Here is a 15,058-nt window from a genome sequence, read left to right on the forward strand (position 1 = left end):
GGGTGCCTGTGTGTGCATATGTGTGCATGCGCAGGGTGCCTGTGTGTGCGTACAAGGTGCCTGCATGTGCATATGGGTGTGTGCTCAGGGTGCCCGTGTGTGCATATAGGTGTGTGTGCAGGGTGCCTCTGTGTGCATGTGTGCATGCACAGGGTGCCTGTGGGTGCCTGTGTGTCTGCACAGGGTACCTGTGTGTGCGTGTGTGTGCACAGAGTGCCTGTGTGTGCATGTGTGTGCACAGGGTACCTGTGTGCATATGGGTATGTGTGCAGGGTGCCTGTGTGTGCATATGGGTGTGCACAGGGTACCTATGTATTTCTACACAGGGTACCTGTGTGCATATGTGTGTGTGCAGAGTGCCTGTGTGTGAATATGTATATGTGCACAGTGTGTGCATGTGTGCATGCACAGGGTGCCTGTGTGTGCCTATGTGTACGTGCACAAGGTGCCCCTGTATCTGTGCAGATGTGTGCATAGAATGCATGTGTATGCATATGTGTACAAACACAATGTACGTGTGTACATATGTGTGTATAGGGTATGCATGCATATGTGTACATGTACAGGGTGCCTGTGTGTGTGCATATGTGTGCATGTGCAGGGTATCTGTGTCTATGTATGTGTGCGACAGGGTGCCCGTGTGTGTGTGTATGTACGTGTGGGGCAGGGAGGCAGGAGGAGCAGCAGGCTGGGGCCCACGCTGAAAGCCCCTCACATCCACGCTCTAGGGAAACGTCCAGGCCTCTGGCCCTGCCTGCAGCATGCAGGCCTCAGCACTTAACAATGCCACAGGCGATGTGGGAGCCCTGGGGCAGCAGCTCAGGGAGGCAGGCACCAAGGTGACATGCAGGCCCCTGAGCACCCATATGACAGGTGAGGCAAGGGATCCAAGGCCTGGAGGGGCAGGAGGGCCGAGGCCTTGGTGATGGGGGCCTGGCCAAAGACATCAGGGGATGACTGTGGCATGACCCTAAGACAGACCGGGAGGGAGGGAGGGAGAGATCAGCAGGTGCAGAAGAGGCGGCGAGGGGCAGCTGCGGGGTCCAGCACTCAGGGAAGATGCAGGGAGGGGGAGGGGCTCAGGGAGACACCTACTGGCAATCAGAAATCTGGGTCTGGACAGGGCACTGGTAGAACCACGGGCCCCAGATCATTGGCCCAGTGGACAGAGCAGAAGGGCTAAGAATATAAAGGAGGCAAGAATGGAAGCTGGAGCCAGGGACGTGGAAACCCAGTGCCATGTCCAGGAGGGCCAGGTACGCAGCAGGTGACAAATACAGACCAGCTCTGGGGGCGGACACCCCCGATGAAGCTCCTCTGTGAATCCAGCCAGGCGTGGGCTGCCTCACAGGCACCCAGGGGACTCCAACACCCGTCAGCGCCCAGGCCCCTTCCCTGCCGGTGGGGCCCTGAAGCTCTGCTGAGAATCTCTGCTTGGAAGACAGAGTTGAAAGGACAGAGAGAAATGTTCTGATTCTGCAAACAAGGGGTGGGGCCCAGGACTTCATGAGCAAGTTTTTTTTATTTATTTATTTATTTTCTCTAAAGAATCTCCTGAGTGATTCTGGGACCAGGTCGGGTTTGCAGGATCTCACTGCTAGGAGGCGAACGGTGCTCTGTGAGCTGTGAGCTTCCTGAAGCCTGCTCGCCCAGCTCCAACATCTGCACACGGTGTTAAGTCTCTCCAGCACACACCCAAGGCCCTGTGTCTTCTGGGCAGCATGGGGTCACCCTGGGGATGAAGGGCGTGGTCACAGCTGCAGGCAGCCTGCGCCCCCCCGCCCTGCCCACACCCCTGTTTTAAAGTCTTAGGAAGGTGGCAGTGGAAGAAAGCAGGCTGCATGGGACCAAGTGCCTGGACGTGCCTGCACTTACTGCCCCTGAACAGGCTGCAAAGTCTCACAGCCAATGCCAAGTCAGGAGAGGCCCTGCATGGAAGAGGCGGGGTTTAGCTGATGGCCTGCGAGGTCTGTGTCTATGGGTCAATGAGTTGTTGCATCTACTTAATCCATCTTGCCTTCACTGAGGTTGTCCATGCTTTTTTTGTTGTCTTTTTTTTTTTTTTTAAAGTGCAGTCAAGCTAAAATTCTTTCAGACACGGGGATCCCAATGTTAACTCACAGGAGGCCTCACCGTGTGCAAGGCAAGGAGTGTGAGGACAAAAAGAAGGGCAGATCTAGACTTCTGTCTCTCGACCCTTCCTTCCGGAACCGGCCCTGGCTCAGTGAGCTCGTGCCATGTGCAGCCCAAGCCAAAGGCACCAGCCTGGGCCTGCAGAGGTTCTGGGGGCACTAAGAGGCATAGCATTCTCAGGCCTGTGTCCTGACCCTACTCAGAAACGCCAAGGCAGGCGCAGGAGCTCGGGACACCAGCATCCCCTATCAGAGGGCCTGGGCTGCAGTCCCAGCTCGTCACCCCACTTCCAGCTTCCTGCTAATGAGCACTTGGAGGCAGCAGCCGAGGGCTCACGGACTCGGGCTCCTGCCACCCATGTGGGAGAGGTGGCTGAATCGCCATGACTGTGGTAGGCATTTGGGAAGTGACCCAGTTGATCCCAGACCTGTCCGTCAGTCTCTGTCTCTCTGCCTTGCAAATAAAATGAGAAAAAGTTAATTAAAAAAAAAAAAAATCTAGGGGCCAGTGCTGTGGCATAGCGGGTAAAGCCTATGCCTGCAGTGCCGGCATCCCATATGGGCACTGGTTCGAGTCCCGGCTACTCCACTTCCGATTCAGCTCTCTGTTATGGCCTGGGAAAGCAGTGGAAGATGGCCCAAGTCCTTGGGCCCCTGCACCTGTGTGAGAGGCTTGGAAGAGGCTCCTGGCTTCGCATCGGCTCAGCTCCAGCCGTTGCAGCCAATTGGGGGGTGAACCAGCAGATGGAAGACCTCTCTCTCTCTCTGCCTTGCCTCTCTCTGTGTAACTCTGACCCTCAAATAAATATATCTTAAAAAAAAAAAAAAAGAAAAAAAAAAAAACTAATGTAAAAGCAAACAGACAAGAAGCACAAACACGATTAGCAAGGCAGTGCAGTGCCGTGCCCACCATGTCACGAGCCTGCCGGGGTCATCCCTGACCTGGCTCCGGCTTCTAGAACAGGCACCGCCCTTGGCCCATGACCCACAAAGGGGGACTTGACAAAAAAGCCAGCTCAGGTCCCCAATTCTCTTAAACGATGCCATCCATCACACAACCACCAGCCACACGTGGCCTTTTAGATGTCAACTGTAATTAAAATGAAATAAGATTAAAAAAAAGTTTCTCAAGCACACTGGCCACATTTCAAGAGCCCAGCAGCGGCATGGGGAGAGTGGCCCAGCTTGGGACAGCAGGGAGGACATTCCCATCATGACGGAGTATTCCATGGGACGGCGGTGCTCGGGTAAAGCACTCTGTAAGGAAGCCAGTCGGCCTCGTGTGGAGCTCTAGAAAGCCTGGCAATGTTTACTCATCGTGGCCAGCATTGGGATGCAAAAATTAAAAAAAAAAATAAAAGAGAGAGAGAAAAAACCTCTAGAACCCGGCTGACTTCTCTGCATTTCCCTTCTATACACGATGTTTACCTTGCATGGTTTTTTGTTTTTTTTTTTTTTTTTTTTGGCAGGCAGAGTGGACAGTGAGAGAGAGAGAGAGAGAGAAAGGTCTTCCTTTTTGCCGTTGGTTCACCCTCCAATGGCCGCTGCGGCCGGCGCACTGTGCTGATCCGATGGCAGGAGCCAGGTGCTTCTCCTGGTCTCCCATGGGGTGCAGGGCCCAAGCACTTGGGCCATCCTCCACTGCACTCCCTGGCCACAGCAGAGAGCTGGCCTGGAAGAGGGGCAACCGGGACAGAATCCGGCGCCCCGACTGGGACTAGAACCCGGTGTGCCGGCGCCGCAAGGCGGAGGATTAGCCTAGTGAGCCGCAGCGCTGTCCCTGCATGGTTTCTTACTGTTCATTGACATCCTAGCTGTAGAGGGTGTCGGTCTGCCTGTCTGCTTTCGCCCAGCGTCCCAGGTGCACTCCTGAGAGAATCTGTGAGGCTGCAGCCCCGGTGAAGTTCACGTCTCCCAATTATTTCCAGGGATTACAGCACAGCGGAAGAGCCCGAGACTGTGGATCTACAGTCAAGTTCATGAGTTTAAGTCTTATCTTAAGCCTTTTCAAGAAAAGGAGAGAAAAGTGAACTCGTGCAAAAGTGTGTGTAAAATGAGCACCATTCGGGAAACGATGATCACGGTAGGGCTGTGGCCACCTTGACAAAGGACAACTTTGGCCATGACACAGATTTTTCAACCATCTGGGGACAGAATTCAGAGGCCAGGCATCGCCTCTGCTTGGATGAGATGAAATCGGTCCCTCAGACACTGGCTTTGCAGGTCCCATGTCACTTCCTTCCCATTGTCTCCTGTTAGCGTCAACCAAGCACAACCAAAGTGAGCCAGGCCACATCGCAATGGAGGAGGCTGAATCTGAAGGTAGGGTCAGCCGCTTTCACTGCTTTTTTCTTTTTCATTATTTTAAAAGTGAGAATCTTGTGGGCCAGAATTGTGGAGCAGCTGGTTAAGCAGTGACGTTGGCAGCCTGGGTGGGCACAGGTTCGAGTCCTGGCTGTTCCACTTCTAATCCAGCTCCTTGCTAATGCACCTGGAAAAAGCAGTAAAGGATGACCCAAGGACTTGGGCCCCTGCACCCACGTGGGAGACCCAGAAGAAGCTCCTGGCTTCCGCTTGGCCACTGCAACCATCTGGGAAGTGAACCAGCAGATGGAAGATCTGTCTCTCCTTCTCTTTCACTCTTTCAAATAAATACATCTTAAAAAAAAAAAAAAAAAAACTCTTTGAAAAAAAAAATCTGCCGTAAAGCCCTCCCCACAAAAACCCCAAAGCCACACCAAGAGCACACCACCCATTACTTTCCCACCAAGTTTCTGCGCAACCACAATGGATCAGCCTAGCAATAAGACGACTGCTTGTGCGGCTGCGTGTATCTCCGACAGAAGCCAAGCAAGGACAGGTCGAGCTGCCTGCTTTCTTCCCAGGACACTGGAACCCATGTGGGTACGAGGTTTCCTGTGAACCAGAAATGGGACGGCTCACTGGACGTGGCGCACACATTTAACTATCACTTGGTATTGAGTCCAGCAGAACCACGCACCTCTATTATGGATTTGCTTGCATAGTATGAATCTACCAACCTTCGATAAGCTGCCCGCTACCCCCAAGTCTCCCCGCCCCCAGCCAGAGGGTGTCTCTCCTGAAAAGACAGCTGGGGGTACAGGAAGGTCTTTCCTGTGTTACCTGATTTCCCTTTTGCCAAAGTTCAGCAGTGTCGTGCCATAAGCAGATCACCCCGGGGGGTTTTCTCTTAGCAAGCAATTAAACCTGAGAATGAACTTTTTATTAACAGTAAGGCTGACTGTATTAAAAGTCGTTTATACTAACTACAGCTTCACTGATGATCAAGTTAGTACACACGCTACCATTTTTCTTTACCCAAATGTGTTTTTTATTAAAGCGGAACAATGACCTATTTTTAAAAAGCATATTATCCTTAATTCATTCCATCCGACCAGTTCTTACTTAAATCATCGCTGTAAGACAAGACACCCTGATGCTGTTCTTTCACTAAATGAATGGAACTTGAAATACGCTGCATCTAACGAAGGAGACGCCGCTGTCGTTGGCGGCTGAGAATAGAAAAAAAAAAAACAAAACAAAACAAACAGGTGTTCCAGTCATTTCGAACCCTTGCCCTGGTTCGCCTGAAAATCAAAACCCCAGGAACTTCAATGTCCATTTCTGTCAAATGGTACACTACACGTTACTGAAATTTCTTAAATACCTTTAAAAATGATTTTTTTAAAAAATCTGTTATCAAGCTGGTGGGTTCTTGGATGCTGTTTTTAATTCTACTGATAAGAACTATGCATGCAAGGTTTGTACTTAATCTGGGTCTGTTTGTCTTTAAACATTCTCAGGGCGAGATGTTAAGAACCAGTACAAAGCAATCTATTCAAACTGAGTATTTTATTATCGCACCAGGCGTGAGATTCTTTTCTTTGAATCAGAATCTTTTCTTTGAATCAGAATAGTTCCTGCACTTTCTTAGTTCATATTACGCTTTCTACTGTCATAGCATTAAAATAAGTCAGGAAAACGATCCAAAATTTAGGTTAACAGCAAGGCCTATGAATGCGGATTTCACATGCAAATCTCTCTGGAGCGTTTTTTTCTTTCTTTTTTTTTTCTTTCTTTCTTTTTTTTTTTTTTAAGATTTATTTATTTACTGGAAAGGCAGAGCTACAGAGAAGCAGAGGCAGAGAGAGAGAGAGAGGTCTTCCATCCACTGGTTCACTCCCCAGATGGCCGCAACGGCTGGAGCTGTGCTGATCCAAAGCCAGGAGCCAGGAGCTTCTTTCGGGTCTCCCACACAGGTGCAGGGGCCCAAGGCCTTAGGCCATTTCCTCCTGCTTTCCCAGGCCATAGCAGAGAGCTGGATCAGAAGTGGAGCAGCAGGGACTGGAACCGGCACCCATGTGGGATGCCAGCACTACAGGGGGTGGCTCCACCCGCTACGCCACAGCGCCAGCCCCTCCCCTGTGATTTCATTTTCCCCTTTTATTAGTGATTTCCAATAATTCCCAGTTTTAAGATTTGTAGATGTACATTTCTCTGTATGCAAAAAAATTAATGAAGCTCAAATAGCTAATTTTTGAATTTAAGTTCTTATGTAAGCTAGCGTTTGCGAAATCCTCAACAGCATAATTTCCCAAGCATATGCTATCCAATTTGATTGTCTTTCTTTGTGCAAAAAGCCATGTACTACAAATACTGTCTAACTGGCACAAAACGGTATAGATATGAGGGTACTTTAAGAACTTCATGGAAAAACAGAATGAAGGGGTCCGCGCTGTGGCGTAGTGGGTGAAGCTACCACCTGCAGTGCCGGCATCCCATCTGAGTGCTGTTCAAGTTCTGTTGCTCCACTTCCAATCCAGCTCTCTGCTATGGCCTGGGAAAGCAGTGGAAGATGGCCCACGTCCTTGGGCTCCTGCACCTAAATGGGAGACCCGGAAGAAGCTCCTGGCTCCTGGCTTCGGATCAGCCCAGCTCCGGCTGTTGCAGCCATTTGGGGAGTGAGGCAGAATATGGAAGACTTTTCTCTCTGCCTGCCTCCCCTTCTGTCTCTGTCTAATTCCCTCAAATAAATAAATAAATCTTAAAAAAAAAAAAAAACAGAATGGAAAGATTTTGTATTTTGGTACAAAAAGAAAATTTAAATCCATGCCTAGCCTCTTCATAATGCAAATTTCCATAAATCTCTTGAAGATTTCTTAGGAAACGGAAAACACGGGTTAAGATTTTACTTCTAAAAGATATCACTATACGATTACGTATTGTTGAACCTTTGCATCCAGCTAGCTCTCAAATGTTCCTGGTTTCTCACCCAACTGTGTATTTCCTCCTCCTGCTGATCAGAAACCGTAAAGAAACAAAGAAATCAGAAGCATTTCAGCCACGCAGATGAAGAGAGGCAAAAGTTCTCGCTCCGGCAAGAGCGACATTCAGGGCCTGATGTGTCTTTCCTATCGCAACAGCCTCTCTCGTCCTGTTTTGTGCATCCTTTGTGCCGAGTCGATGATCCTTCTGATATTAGATAGGGTCTAAGGCAAAAAACGGTGAGAACTTTGGCAAACGCACTTTTGCAAATCTTCACGGTGGCAATGGAACTAGGAGACACTGGTGCAGGGTGCAATGTCAAAGCGATTAGAACCTAATTAGCCGGAGCTGGTTGGCTTCATTCACAGGAGCCGAAGAATTTGAGGGAAGCTGGGATGCAGTTGACCCAGCAGATTGGAAAAATCACGCGCCCCACAGGGCCGTGGCTGGAGCAGGACCACAGCGAATGCGGCAGGGAGGCCACATCCCCTCCGTGGCCAGATTCCTGCCCGGATAACCGGCAGCAAGGGAGGGAGTCTGCCCCGGAATCAGCTGAAGTCACCCAAAGTATCACTTTCCCAGAAATACGCAGCATCCCATCACTGCTGTGTCATGGAAAGCAGGTTTAAAGCATCGCGTATGCAATGTTCGAGATGTGAGTGTTTCGCTTATTATTCACTGGGAACTTTAAAAAAGTGGAAAAAATTTGGCTTTCCCAACTCATGGCTATTCCTCCGCTCAGTTGTTCTTAAAAATAATTTATGTAAAACAGGGTTTTCTCTAAATACACTGGGCTCTCCCGTACACACACTGAAAACGGTATTTGCATACCGCGAGTCTAGGCACTGATACGCACATGGTAAAAACTTAAAAAAATATGGACTGCATAAATCAGTAGCTGATTTTAAACATACACCAACTTCAACAGATTTGTTTGCAATTTCGGAATTCCTCAGGTAGACAAGATCCTTCTTGCTGGCTGTGGCCCTAGAAGATGTTTATACTCCATGGAGTATACAAAAACGCTTCCCATATAAACAAAGAAAGGCAGGTTCCAGGATCTTGGTATTCTAACCCTGCCTTTGCCATTCCACAGCCACCCGATGGCCGGGATGGCGGCCCAGCCTGCAATGCTACAGTAAACATGATATTTTGCATGCTGCCCGAGACACGTATTTTTCTCATGAATCTAAGTCCCAAGCCATTTATTACAAGATCTTTCCCCGAATGACACCCCATTATGTAGATGCAGCCAAGCTCAAACGCGATTTCAACAGATCGATATACTATTTGTGCTCAAAGTCTATTAGGGGCTCTAGCCACGAACTCTGCAGAGACCCAAAAATGGAAGCCATGCTCACATGGATGGAAAGACATGGAAACCCACATTTCGGGCAAGGGGATGGACACAGGATGGCACCACAGCCAGGGTCGAGAGAAGCAAAGAGGAGATGTTGTTCCTGGTAAGAAGCAGCTGTCTAGAGCCTGCCTGCTCCCCGCTCCCACTCCAACTGTATAAACACATGAATGCCTGAGAATTGTGCAAAACTACATTACATGTTGAGATCTGTCAAGGAGCAGGAGGGGTGTAGGCCAGCAGCAAATCCCTTTCAGAGAACAGCCAGCTCCCTGCGTTAAGGAGCCACACTTGGAAGAACCCTATAGCCGTGAAGTGGAGGAGGCAGACGCAGCCCCAGGACATCGGCCAAATCTCACACTATCCAAGGGCTTTGTGTGAAAAGCAATCCGCCTCCTGCATACCTTCGCACTTGCCATTTTAGAACTTACCAGAGCCTAGCAGTGTGGCCGTCAGCAGTGGGGCTACGGCGCGCTGGGTCATGCGTGTGGCAGGACGGTAGCCGTAGGATTTCATCCCGCCCAAGGGAACTCTGCCCCTGAGCCCGGCCACCCCAGAAGGATGCGCTGTTTGGGCACCTGTCAATTAATTCTGCATCACCCAGACCCCAGCAGTTCCTCATCTACGACTGTGAACAAGATGGTGGTGGGAGAGGTGCAGATCCCGCCCGTCAATGGCGACGCTGGAGCTCCTACAGCTGCACTGCCCAGGCGCGTGGCAGGGACGCATTAGGGTCAGGTGTCCCCACCCCTTCCCCAGGGGATGTAGCGCCCCCTTCTGGCCCCCTATTTATGAAGCTAGTCTTGAGGAGACGGGATAAAAAGAGAAGAACTGCTCTGCATGGACCCCCAGAGTTACCCGTATTTAATTATTTGGTTTGCTGAACTTACATTTGCACCCCTCGGGCAGAAGAACGCGTATCTGTCCATCACGTCACAGGAGCACCTGTAAGATCAACGCATTTAGGGCATTAGTTTGGCTCATCGCCAAATTCCACGAACAGCAGAGAAGATGTACAGTAGTTGGACAGGAGGAGACGCATTATGATGTGCAAACAAAGACTATTTCTCCCCATGGCTTCAGTTCTCCAATACACGGACAGACGACTTTTGAATTAGCAGATGCTGTGGCGCAGCGGGCTAAGCGGCCATGTGGAATACCTATATCCCCTATCAGAGGGCCAGTTCAAGGCCTGACTGCTGCTCCATGCTTCTCACTCAGCTTCCTGATAACCAGTCTGAGAAGACAGCAGACAACGGCTCAAGTATTTGGGTCCCTGATACCCACGTGGGAGACCCGGATGGAATTCCAGACTCCCGGTTTCAGCCTCGCTCAGTCCCAGATGTTGCAGGCATTTGGGGAGTGAACCAGTGGACAGAACACCTCTCTGTGTCTGTCTCTCTGTCACTCTGCATTTCCAATACATACATACATAAATGTTTAAAAATAAATTCACACTCTAAAACGTGACATTTCACCAAAAATAAAAGTATTTTACTTATTGACACAAACAATCGTACTCACTCACTGCCTCTTCTTGGTGGTGCTATGTTGTAAGATAAGTAAGCATGACAGGGTCAGGACCCAACACCCACCGGGAAAGAAAACCAAACCCCTCCCCACTACACCATGAGGAGCTGTCTACCCCAACCAGCAGTTCTAGATTGTGTAGGATGCGTGTGTATGCGGCAAAATGTGCATACCCAGCACATTGTTGGAATATGCAGACACATACACGCGCATGTTTAATGTCATAGAATTCTAAACAAGTCTCCAATGAGCTTTAAAAAACAAAACAAAACAAAAAACCTACACCCTCCTGCCTCAATCCAACACTCACCCCCGAAAACATATGAATATATTCATTTCAACCACGTAAAACCATCAACGTTGCTAACACCTCATGCCCTGTCCTAAGTGGTTTAGCAAATGATGTTGTCTTCCAAAATTCCTGGCCACACCCAGGCAGCCTGACTTCCGCAGATGGAAAAAGGTCGATTGTTGGAAGCCAATTCCAACAGAAGTCGGATGCCAGGCACCCTTCTCCATCCTTCGAGGCTAAGCTTAAAAAAAAAAAAAAAAGAAAGAAAGAAAGAAAAAAGAAACTCGGGGAATAAAAAAACAAAAAAGTCTCAGGGAATTTGATCGCCACCATCTCTGTGGCTGAAAAACAGTCCAGGTGTGTGCTGAGCCAGCACGTGCCCTTCACTGGAAGGTGGGGGTTCTGGAATGTTCCTCATGCAATGCGGCACGCTGGGACCCAAGGAAGTGCTGTTCTGGAAGCTTCTCCCACTGCAGTGAACTGCGCAAGTGGGCAGAACTTCACATGATCATCACTGTGTGTCCCTGGAAAAATCCCTCTTTGAAACCAGGCTGTCGACCTCTCGGCAAAGACATCAGAGACATCCTCCCAATCGGATTCTCGAAGCCGCCGTGGAAATCAATCTCGATCAGAGGATAACCCGCCATCACAGGCATTTTTACCTAACCAGGCGCTGTTTTGCTAGGATTTATAGGTGTGGTTTGTGGATTTGAAAGAGGGGCAATGACAGCATAAGGAAAAAAAAAAAAAAAGCACAAGGGGCTTCAACAGCTGTGAACTTGACCTGGTTAGTTCAGGACAGCATGTGCAGTTTGCACGTGGTGTCTCTGCAAACCAGAGTAACTGCTGGGATGCTGCTCCACTGCCTGTATTTTCAGGGTTGGAAGGGGGTTAATTCTCTCCAGCCATCAGGAGAAAAGTATCGTTTTCTTTAAGCGATGTAATTATCTTAAAAAAATAAAAACAGGGGGCAACATGGAGTGGGCATCCTTCTGAAAATGTTTTTGTGTGGCAAAAAAAAAAAAAAAAAAAAAGGAAAAAATGAAGTCTTTGCATCTCTCTCCACTTGGTCAGATCCGCCATCTGCAGTACACGCTGCGGGCGAGCATGGCTAGGATGGTAATGAACTGGGGGTTCAGGATTTCTTCCGAGAAGCTCAAAGCATCTTCTTGTCCAGAGAGCGGAAATCAGATTGGCAACCTCCTCGCCTTGTTGCAACAGTGGCCTTCATTTGATCTGTGGTGACATGGCTGGGCGGCGAGGACCCAACACGCAACGCAAACATCTGTGTCTTCCTCCAAGTATGCATCTCTGATCTGAGATGCCAGGTGCTTGTCTGTCACCAAGGCTGGTTTCATCCAGGCAGCCCCTGAAAATGAGCCCCCTCTTCAAAAAAAAAAAAGCACTTTTATAAAAAATATGTTGTATTAATACCAGAGTGAAAACAATTTTTTTTGGGGGGGGGGGCTTCACTATATGGTTTGGAATCTGTCCTTTTCAATCATGTCTTTCAGCTGCAGGATCTTAAAATTCGGAAGCACCTCTAGATTCATACCCCTTTTCTATCAAAATCAACCTTTCAGAGTTAAATGGGCATTTGAACAAGCGGACAGGTGAAACGGGTTAACACTGTGCTTTTTAAAACCAACCCTCCAAAACGCTGTATGTATATAGATAAAGGAAACAGCCAAGCCCACACACTGCCTCTCCCTGCACCACTGCAATTCGTCGAATTCCTTCCCTGGTCTTTCATGCAGAGGCTGAGAAACAGGGTGGGGCTCCCTGGTCTTGCATGCTATGTTCACGGAGTCGGTGCTGCAAGGAAAACTCAATTAAGCCTTTGGATTGCCGTTCTCCAGTCTCCTTCACAAGCATCTTGGACATTAGCATGCTGTTCAAAGTGCCGCTGCTTCTGGTGTTCAGAATTATAGGAAAACCTTTGTGTGCAACCACATACGCTGTGTACAACCGCAGATACCGTGTACAAGCTTGGACCACAGGGATCGCAATGAAGATGACAAGTCAAGGAATGGGTAAAAAAACCCCTGAAGAAGAGGTGGGAAGAGGCTGCCTCTCTCGATGCTTTAAAAATTTTTTTCTATTTTTCTTTTAACTAGTTCAAGTCTTCAAGTAAAATCCAACCATGCTAAGCTATGCCGGTTCCCTGGTGAGTCAGCAGGCCACTGAACAAGCAGTTCAGAGTGTAGCCCGAGTAACTGGGCTAGCCTGGACACACCCATTTTACTAATCCTGACTCCTGGTTTTTTTACAATTCATCCTTAGGCTATGTAGGGGTCTGACTCAGGACTTCGCATCAAAAAACTGCCCCTCTGGCCTCCTCCAGAGGATCCAGGGTGGAAGCACTACCCTTCAGCTCCTGTGATGAGCACAGCTGGATTCCAGCTTATTCCTCCCTCAACGGACAACTCCTGCTTCATTCTCTCTCCTTGTCTGCATGTTCTCAGCCTGACATTCCCCTCGGTGGCACATGACAAATCAAATTGGCCATAACCGCACACATTGAAGGAGGGCGTTTTCTGTCTCAGAACAGCTTCCTACAATCATGGACACACCAGAAAAAAAAAAAAGTCTTGTTTTTTTTTTTATTTTTTTGGGGGTGGGGGTGTTTGTTTTTAGGAGGGAGAGAAAGGTGATGAGGGCGGTAGGAAACAACGCATGACTAACTCACCATCAAGAAAGCAAAGCAACCCACAGTCACAAAGCCAAGGGCATGGCCACAAAATACGATTTTTCAATAACGGTGCCTACAGTTTGGATTTAAAACACACAGCCCCAAATGCATGAAGACAGAAGCTTTGAAAAAACTTCCCTGAAACGCAAAGCAGGTTATTTTCCACGTATTTTTGCATGATTCAGCACTTTTTCCACTAATTTCTGGCAGAAAGTTAAAAGGTGAGAGGAACAGGGTCTGGGCGCCTGCAGACCTCAGGCGCTCCAAGCTGGGCCCCCTGCACGCTCGCTACCGCCCTGGCACAGCAGAAACACTGGGGGCTGCCGGTCCGCCCCCACCCCCGCCCTCACGCCGGCCTCCCCCTGCAGAGACCACCCCGGAGCTGTGCCATCTCCCTCGCGTCTCATCTGGGAAGGGAACGACCCGCCGCAGGGGCTTCGCCCCATTCTCGGGCTGCTGCTCGCCCGAAAATCCACGCGCGCACACACGCACGCGCAGGCAGGCACACTCACCTGCACCTGTCTCACCTCCATCAGCTGCAGCCACTCGCCGCCCACCTGATGTCTTTTCAACCTTTGTCAAGTATCTCAAGACGAGAATTTCGCCCCCGCCCCCAAATCATAGCTTTTGCCCAAGCCTACCCCCGACCCAAGCCAGCGGCAAGAGGAAGCCGAGGCGGCCAGAGACATGGGACTCGCCCTAGGTGGGCGTCGCACGGACTGGCGTCCGCGGACCCCGCCTGTGCCCCGCGCTGTCCCCGCAGCATCCCGCGCCGCACACTCACCTGCAGGAGGACGAGCCACACGCCTCCTCGGCCGCCCAGACATCCATCGCGACCCCGACCGCCGGGCCTTGGCTACGCGTGCTCGGCACGTCCGCGGTGGCCAGACCCGGGAGCCAGGCGCTAGGACGCGAGCAGCCGGCAACCGGCAGCAGGAGCACGCCCGGGCTGGTCGGCGCCGAGCTCGAGCGAGCGGGCGAGCCGGGCGGGAGGGGCCATTTGTAACCGAGCAGACGCTACCACCGCCCCTTACTCGCGGGGGGCGGGGGCGGGCGGTCAGGTGACGGCGGCCCACCCTGCGCCGCCGAGCCGGGTGGTTCCTGCCCGGGAGGAGCCCCCTGGCGCGCTCTGATTGGAACTCCCGCCGCAGTGGCGGGGGCGGGGGGCACGTGACCGCCCGGCGCGGCGGCCCGGCGCCCGCCACCCGCGATGGGCACCCCATCTTCCTCCTGGAAAAGCCGGGGGACCCAGGGAAGGCGGGGGAGCGCGCGGGGCACAGGACTGACTACCTGCCTGCCTGCAGCCGCGGTGCGGCGGGGCCTGGGCGCGCAAGGTTCCCAGCCCACCCTCCGGCCTCCCCGGTGCCCTGGCTCTGCCCTGGGCCGCAGGGCGCCCCGCCCCCCACCTGCAGGCACGGGCCCTGCCAGTGTGGCCCATCAATGCCGGGGCCACCTGGGAGCGGCTGTGTCCCTCCCCTGCACATCCCGGCGTGCTGTTCCCGAGAGGAGCTCTCGGGGACGCGTTGCAGACACCGCCCAAGTCCAGGGGAGCCCCCCCCGACCACGCCCCGGGGTGCCTGGCCGCCCTGACTGAGGCGGAGGGACCTGGGCCCGCTCCCCGGGGGAGCCGAGTCCCGACCCTCCCCCCAGGTGGGAGAGAAGAGGGCTGGCGGTCCCCGGGGTGGCCTCCAGCTCGCAGTCTCCGGGGACTCCAGCTAACATAGGTCACGTTAAAACCACCAAGCTGGAGGGCGGGCGGGGACGCGCCG

The 15,058-nt window shown here is 51.3% G+C and overlaps 1 long non-coding RNA gene across 13 annotated transcripts in view; it reads right to left on the reverse strand.

Moving 5' to 3' along the window:
* LOC108177076 (uncharacterized) overlaps positions 1-14,397 on the reverse strand; it is a 115,428-nt gene extending 101,031 nt beyond the window's left edge. For 5 of the 13 annotated variants that reach the window (XR_011379256.1, XR_011379265.1, XR_011379263.1 and 2 more), the window contains exons 1-2: positions 14,074-14,395; positions 9,666-9,720 (exon numbers count right to left, since the gene is read on the reverse strand). This is a non-coding gene — a long non-coding RNA (uncharacterized lncRNA). Of the gene's footprint in view, positions 1-9,665; positions 9,721-14,073 lie in introns of all 13 variants that reach the window. The other 8 variants (XR_011379266.1, XR_011379255.1, XR_011379258.1 and 5 more) reach the window with 5 other exon arrangements.
* Between the last annotated feature and the right edge of the window lie 661 nt (positions 14,398-15,058).

Source organism: Oryctolagus cuniculus, chromosome 10 (genome assembly GCF_964237555.1).
Source record: "Oryctolagus cuniculus chromosome 10, mOryCun1.1, whole genome shotgun sequence".
Taxonomy (NCBI): Eukaryota; Metazoa; Chordata; class Mammalia; order Lagomorpha; family Leporidae; genus Oryctolagus; species Oryctolagus cuniculus.